Genomic DNA, 7,841 nt, shown 5'->3' with positions numbered 1-7,841 from the left:
AAGAGCCTGAAAGAAAATTTCTCCTTGTCCTGGAGGTGAACATGAACGTGTTCCCTGTCATGGATATCCAAAGAACTTTCTTTTCCTGCTCTCATCAACCTCATATTTAACCCTGCTGGTTTTCATTTATTTTATAATTCAATCATAATGAATTTTAAAATCCATTCGAACTTCCAAGGGTCTCTGGAGACTTGCCTCATCAGTCTGACATCACATTCATTTACATTTCTTGTTTTTTCATTTCCTTGTATGAGGTCTAAGAATTGTTCCAATAAAACACTTTTAAGATTGCATTACACATACTGTGTGCTATTTATTCCTGGCTACACGTTCAAATTCACAAGCAAGAAATTGCGTATGCCCTGATCAACTATTGCAAACTGTAATGCTATATCCGTTATAATTGAAAAAAAATTGGACTGGGATTATTCTTTGGGAACCATCTAAGCTAATAGTTTAAATGGAAAATATTTATGCAAAAAACTTAGCCAGTTCAAGTTCAGGGAGATATTAGAGGCCATCCAGCTTGATCATTCTCCCATGACGGTAAGTTCTTCAGTAGCTTCCGTGATAAATAAGGATCTGTCTTTTGCCTGGATTTTTCCAGGAAGAGGGAACACATTACCCCCAAAGTCATCTTCTTCTTTTGGTGGGCAATTTTAATTGGTGGCAAATTATTTCTCATATTGAATATAACCCATTGCTCTCAAAAATAACATAGGTTAAAGCAGATCACCATCTTCCATGATGGTCTTCAAATATTTGAGAACAGGTATTTTATTTCCTGACATATTATAAATCAACAGATTGTACTGATGGAGCTCAAGAATTTTTAGACCTGGAAGACACAGAAATATAATTCGATCCTATTATTTCACAGATGAAGAAATTGAAAAGAAGAAAGGTTGTGTACTCAGCAACCAGCCTAATTTACAATTTTATAATTTATTATAACATATACAATTTTATAACTGAGTATAATATACACAATTTTATACACAATTTTATAATATATAATATAATTTGCTGTAACAAATACATTGGGCACACATTTTTATTTTATTACATAAATAACATTGAAGACTTTGTTCAACTATAGCCAATTCATTCTCCTCCCTCCCTCCTCAGAGGCTACCACTAACCCATATTTGTTATGTAACATTCAAACATATTGTATCAGTTAGTGTTCCAGCAGAGAAACAGAAGCACTTTGGGTGACATGGCATAAAGGATTTATGGTGGGGATTTGATTTTACATGGTTGTAGGCGCTGTCGAAGAAGTGAAAGCCTATTGCCTCTGCATCTGGGCCCAAGTCATTGCAGGTGAGTCAGACTGGCAGTCAGGAACGTGAGCTAGACATGAAGTGGAGCAGAATGACAAATCAGAATATAAATCAGTCCCTCACTCCCTCCAACCTTGGCAATGCCGGTGAAATAGAAGGAGCTGGTGCCCTTTGCCATGAAGCTGCGCACATACCTGGCACTGGCCTCGGAGTAGCTGAAAAAGAAGCTGCTGGCCTGGAGGAGCTGCAAGCCTGGTTGAGCAACATAAGATGAGCAACAGTAAGACACAACTTGTGGGATCTGTAGTGGCCCCTGGTTGCTACAGAATCCACAATGCCGTGCAGTTGTCTAGGGTATGCAGTTAACTTCTCCGGGTCATCGAAAGCTGGGGCTCAACTGTAGAGACGACCTACAGATTTCTTCCCTCGCCTTGTTTTTGTCAACATATTTCTCAGTTTTATATTTTCTCAGGACTGACTACTGGCTTGGACTAAAAACGGTATCATGTTCGTCAATCTCAACATCTGAAACATTTGCTCCTTTAATCGCACGTAAAGGGAGAGTGGGTGGTGAAAATGAGAATCAATGTAGTCCCTACGTTGTCCTGAGGGTGAAATGAGATGATTATGAAGTACTTAGTTTAGTGAGAGGCATACAGTAAGTGTTCAATAAATAGCTGTAAATTTTAATATTACTATTGTACCTTAAAACTCTTGCTGCTTCTATTTGTGTGTCTCACCATTAAACTATAGACTTCTTGAAGATAAGGTCTGTGGCTGTTCAGTCCTGCATCCTCAGAAGCCTAGCTCAGAGCCTGACCTATTAGAGGGTGTTCAATACTTGGAGATTGTATTGAAAATGAGTTTATGAGACTCTTTCCTGAGAGCAATTTCTAGTGGGAGAAGAGAGAATTTATGAGGATACTGAGCACATGAGAATGAAGGGGGCACCACCACTGGGGGAAAATACTCAAATATTAATTGCATGAATTCTATGATGTTATATCACAAGAAGTTCTTGATTTATTCTGTAAACGGTGTCGGTACAACTGGCTAACAATTTAGAAAAAATTGAGTTGTATCTCTAGCTGACATCATCATATGGTAAAATGAATTCCAGGTGGATAAAACATTTAAATGAAAAAGTAAAGCCATTAAATTTTGGAGGAAAATAGGCAGGGATGTATATGTGACCTTGGAGCAACATTTTCTAAATACGTCACCAAAGAAGGACTTAACAAAATTTTAATCTTACACAAATAAGAAAAAAATTTTTCCATTTAAAAATCTTAATGAACTAAGGAGGGAAACAACAAATTGTACTGATATTTGCAAAATATATGACTAAGTGTTAACCTGTGAGAGATTCCAATAAACTAGTATGAAAAATATAAACAAATCAATAGAAAAATGTACAAAGATCATGAACAGCCATTTCAAAAAAGAAGAAAGAGAAATGGCCAATAAGAATATGAAAAAAATACTCCCTCTTAATAGTTTAAAAATTGTCAGTTAAAACAAAGAAATATAAACAACGGGGACCTACTGTATAGCACAGGGAACTATATACAATATTTTGTAATAATCTATAATGGAAAAGAATATGGAAAGAATATATATATATTTAGATATATACATATATATATATATGAATCACTTTGTTGTACATCTGAAACGAACACAACATTGTAAATCAACTATACTTCAATTAAAAAAAAACCTGCAAAGTCCCTTTTGTTATACAAAGTAACATGTTCTCAGGTTCTAGGGATTGTGACATAGACACATTTGGGGGTCATTATTGCGTCTACCACAGTAGGTTAAAAATTATTGACTTTTATATAGATTTCTCATACCCCTCTGCTCTGGGTGAGAACACGAATACCCATAGCAGTCAAAAACCATACTAGTGGGCTTCCCTGGTGGCGCAGTGGTTGAGGGTCTGCCTGCTAATGCAGGGCACACGGGTTCGAGCCCTGGTCTGGAAAGATCCCATATGCCGCGAAGCAACTGGGCCCATGAGCCACAACTACTGAGCCTGCGCGTCTGGAGCCTGTGCTCCGCAACAAGAGAGGCCGCGATAGTGAGACGCCCGCGCACCGCGATGAAGAGTGGCCCCCGCTTGCCGCAACTAGAGAAAGCCCTCGCACAGAAACGAAGACCCAACACAGCCAAAAATAAATAAATAGACTTATTAAAAAAAAAAACAAAAAAACCATACTAGTCAGCAACTTGCAGTGCCAGTTTGCCTAGCATTTGAGTAGCTTGGGCCTGGCAACAGCACCCCAGCCTTTTCCATTTATTTTCTGTAACTTAGAAGTCAGTCTTTCAAAATGTTGATTCTGAACTTTTAAAAACCTCTATTAAATAACAATAAATATTAATTTTTTGTCTCCTTTCTCATCTCTCAACTTTGATAGTGTGTGAAATATTATTTTATACCCCAAACCGTTTTCTTTCTTTTTTTTTTGTAAGTATTAAATTTGAAGCTTGAAACAAAGGAAAGCACCTCATCAAGGAATAATGAGTTTCCCTTGCAAGTCAGGGTGAAAAAATTCTCTCTGATCCAGACTTGCAGTAGTCTCCATCCTTCTTAATTGATTTTACACTTCTGCTTCACGTGCAGACACAAAAATACTTGATCCAAAAGAGAAATGAGAAATCACAATGGCTTGAGGATGAGTTTTTGAGTGAATCAGCACAAAGTTGTTCCACTAATGTTTCTGTCATTTTTTTTTTTTCCGTCATTTTTAACAGGCAATGAAATTAAGTGGAAAAAAGCTCAGTCAAATCATTGCATTCTTCCTCGTGTTTCTCATCTACAAGTCGGGAAGAGCCCTATCTCCTCTTATCTTACTATGTAATTTTAAAATTTGAAATGTACAAGCTAATGGGCCTTTATAGCATTAGGTTACATTCATGTATTTGTTTTGCATGTGCTGAAGGTTGAGTTCGATTTTATGGACACACGTCAAAGTTTTGCGGTTGTGTTCTCTTCATTTTAAGCATTAGGTCAATCTCTCACTCAACTCACTGAACATTTGGCCAGTATCTATTCCTTCAGTAAATATTCAATAAAATGTCTGCCTTGTGCTCTGAAAGGGCAAGCTAGAAATTCCCATGCAACATAATTATAAAATTTAAACAAGTGCATAAAACCTTGAATGTGGAATAAACTGTAAGCGTAAATGCTGAAGAATGGGCTTGGAAAAAGTAGCGTAAATGAACAGGCAGAAAGGAGATGGGTGAATGGAAAAGCTACAGGCAGTCTAAGCCCTTCAGTGAATCATTTTGTATTGACTCTGCTGTCTTTGATACAATAAGCAAAAACCAAACACAGGTAGCCATTTCAAATCATTTACATTATATTTATATTCAAGTGGATAACCATATTCAATATAAAACTAATTCAGTTTAATTAAGCCAAAATTTTCTAACAATACATATATCACACACACACACATATCCATCTGTAGGAGTAAAATGTCTCAGTGCCTAAAGCTCTAGATGGATGGCTCTGATGGTTCCTTAATAGTCTTGTAGATGTAAACGTACTCCGTTTCTCTCTCCAGTGGCTGGATAGATTGATCGTCTGGATAGAACCAAGAACAAGATATATAGTTGCTTTGAGGTCCAGAGTTTCCATCCAGAGGTTAAACCTTCAAATGTTAGGAGGGTGTGAAGAGACCATGGACCACTACAGTGGGAGTGAGTGCCATTGATCATGAGAGCTTAGGGCTCTTATCTTTTATCGTGGGGAACTCAGTTTCTGTGATTGGTTGCCCTAAGGTTATCACTATTCATTCCCTTCCTAAAAGATGTTGCATGCAAGCTAGCTAAACTCTTGCGTCAATCTAGATGGGATTAGTGTACATGTTGACTCTGATACCACCACCCATCTAACTGCCCAATTCTATTAATCTTCAAATTAAGCAACCCTCACATGTTGGTTCAGAGATGTTGCTGCCAGAAATGGAACTTACCAGTCATGATTCACATAGCCATATACACTATGGAGGGCATTCTCAGCAGTTGGAAAAGTGGGATGGAAGTCCTGGAACTAACTTCAATAGACCTACCTCCCCAAATAACCAGCTCATTGGAACAGAGCAAGAAATGATGTTTGAGATGGAAAAACTGGATGAGGCACTTAGATTTGATTCATTTACTCTGTCTCATCGAAAGTTTTTTTTTTTTTTTTTCTAAGAGCAAGGAAAAGTATATTCATACCCACAGGAGTGGGCTGCAGAGGGCTGGGATAGGAAAAACTCAGTAGCTAACAGTAAGATACAGCGTATTTGAAATGTATTTCATCATTAGATTTCATCTGAAATTTCTGTTTTGTTCATTTTTTTAAACTCCATTTTTTAACATAACTATTATATATCAAATTATTTAGCATCTACAGTAATTGCTATCCCAGGAATATACATTAAAAAATATTTGATGCAATTTAGCTTAGTAGGCAAACATGCAAGCTATGACTAGATGGACTTCCAGTTAAAATCTCAGCATTACCACTTTATAGCTGTGCACATAAAGCAAATTATTTAACTTCTCTTTATGCCTCAGTTTCTTTATCTGAAAAGTGAGGATGATTATGTTAGTACCTACCTCATAGGGGTGTTGGGAGGGTTAAAGGAGAAGAGGCACTTGAGGAACTAAACACCATGTTTTGCACCTAGTAAATGCTCAACAAATGTTAATTATGTTATTATTATTGTTATCCCAAAGTTTAGCATACCTTTTGTCTCTGTACTATAGTTAAAGAATGAGGGACTTCCCTGGTGGCCCAATGGTTAAGAATCTGCCTGCCAATGCAGGCGACACGGGTTCGATACCTGGTCTGGGAAGATCCCACATGCCGCAGAGTAACTAAGCCCATGCGCCACAACTACTGACCCTGTGCTCTAGAGCCCACCTGTCACAACTACTGAAGCCGGTGCGCCTAGAGCCCGTGCTCCGCAACAAGAGAAGCCACCGCAATGAGAAGCCCGCGCACCGCAACGAAGAGTAGCCCCCGCTCGCCGCAACTAGAGAAAGCCCGTGCAGCAACAAAGACTGAATGCAGCCAAAAATAAATAAATAAAATAACTAAATTTATTAAAAAAAACAAAAAACAAAAAAACAACGCAGGCAACTGGAAAGCATTGTAGACTGAAATATAAACTCTACCATAACAGGGCAAAAACAACCTCCTTTCCCAAATTACCTATGGAGATGATGATTTCACACAAACTCTCAGTGGTGCCATGGAACATTGTGTCAATTGGTGGGAAGACCTGGTGTGGTACCCCATCTCTCTGGCTCCTTTTGGGAGCTGGACTACCAAGCAGTGGAACTCCTCTGGGTTTGATGAGAAATTCCACTATGGAAAAGCATGAATCTACGCCAGCAGGACTTCAAGAGTTAAGATGAGAAGAGCAGGCGGTAGCTTTTCAGTGAAGCTCCGCTGGATAGAATTTGTGCCGTTGGCCTGACACTTTAAAATAAGATCGTGGGGTCTTGGACTCTGTCCAGATATGGTTAGCATCTTCAAAGACTCCTCAGTACCATACGGAAGAAATCACCACTCCCTCACCTTCCTATCTTACACCCTTCTTGTATTGATAATTTGCACAAAACACACGGCTGGATTGTCTTTTATAGCTTTTGGGTACTGAAAATACCATGATGCCATCCAGACCCACTGACCCCCAGTACATCATTCAAAATAGCCATGAAGTCTGTAAAAGGAAATTGTAGTAGTTATTACCTTGAACTTGCATATTTACTTATCCAGCATTGCCAGGAGACCAAGTTTTCTGAGGGCACTGATTAGTGTTTTATCCATGTCTATGTCCCCAGTACTTAACACAATGCCTGGCACATAGTAATTACTAAAAAAAATTGTTAAATATGTAAATGAATGAGAGAACGAATGGCAGCCTGTCTATAGAGTGGTCCTGGCATAGATAAGGAGGATGATTATGTAATTTTAGTATCAATTTAAACAGGGAGTGGAATACTTTAGGGAAAAGTGTTCATCCTTCTTGGACGTTTGAGTATATGTCTGACTGCTCTCGGCAGTGGAAGAATAGATTACAGGGGTTTGGAAATTTTCTTAGGCATTTTCCAGAAATATGCAGAAATTGCAATTCCTGAGGAGAAAGCCTGACCTCAGTGGTGCCAGGAGCATGTTCCGAGGGTGCCTATTGGGTGATGAGTTCTCATGATGCATCAAGCATTTTCTTGCTCAGGGCGTCAACTTAAGGAAGCTGAAGCAAACTGTGAAAAGCAATTGAACATTCTTAGGAGTGATTTGGAGTTTGAGAAGATTCCTTAAGATTAGAATCTTAGAACCCTGAGGTTCTAAGGATTCCTGAGATTTTTAGGAATCCTAAGATTCCTTAAGAAGGTCACATTATAAAGGAAAAAAATAAATGAGATATAAATAGGAGAGAGGGAGGAAGATGAGATGAATTAATCGTATGGTGCAAAGTTTTATTTTATGTGTGGAAATACACATAGAAAATTACACATAGAAGGTTAGAGCTGGCTGGAAACTTTGGGAAGATT

The sequence above is a fragment of the Eschrichtius robustus genome, chromosome 17 (genome assembly GCF_028021215.1).
Source record: "Eschrichtius robustus isolate mEscRob2 chromosome 17, mEscRob2.pri, whole genome shotgun sequence".
NCBI lineage: Eukaryota > Metazoa > Chordata > Mammalia > Artiodactyla > Eschrichtiidae > Eschrichtius > Eschrichtius robustus.
Note: the sequence above shows the minus strand (reverse complement) of the source record.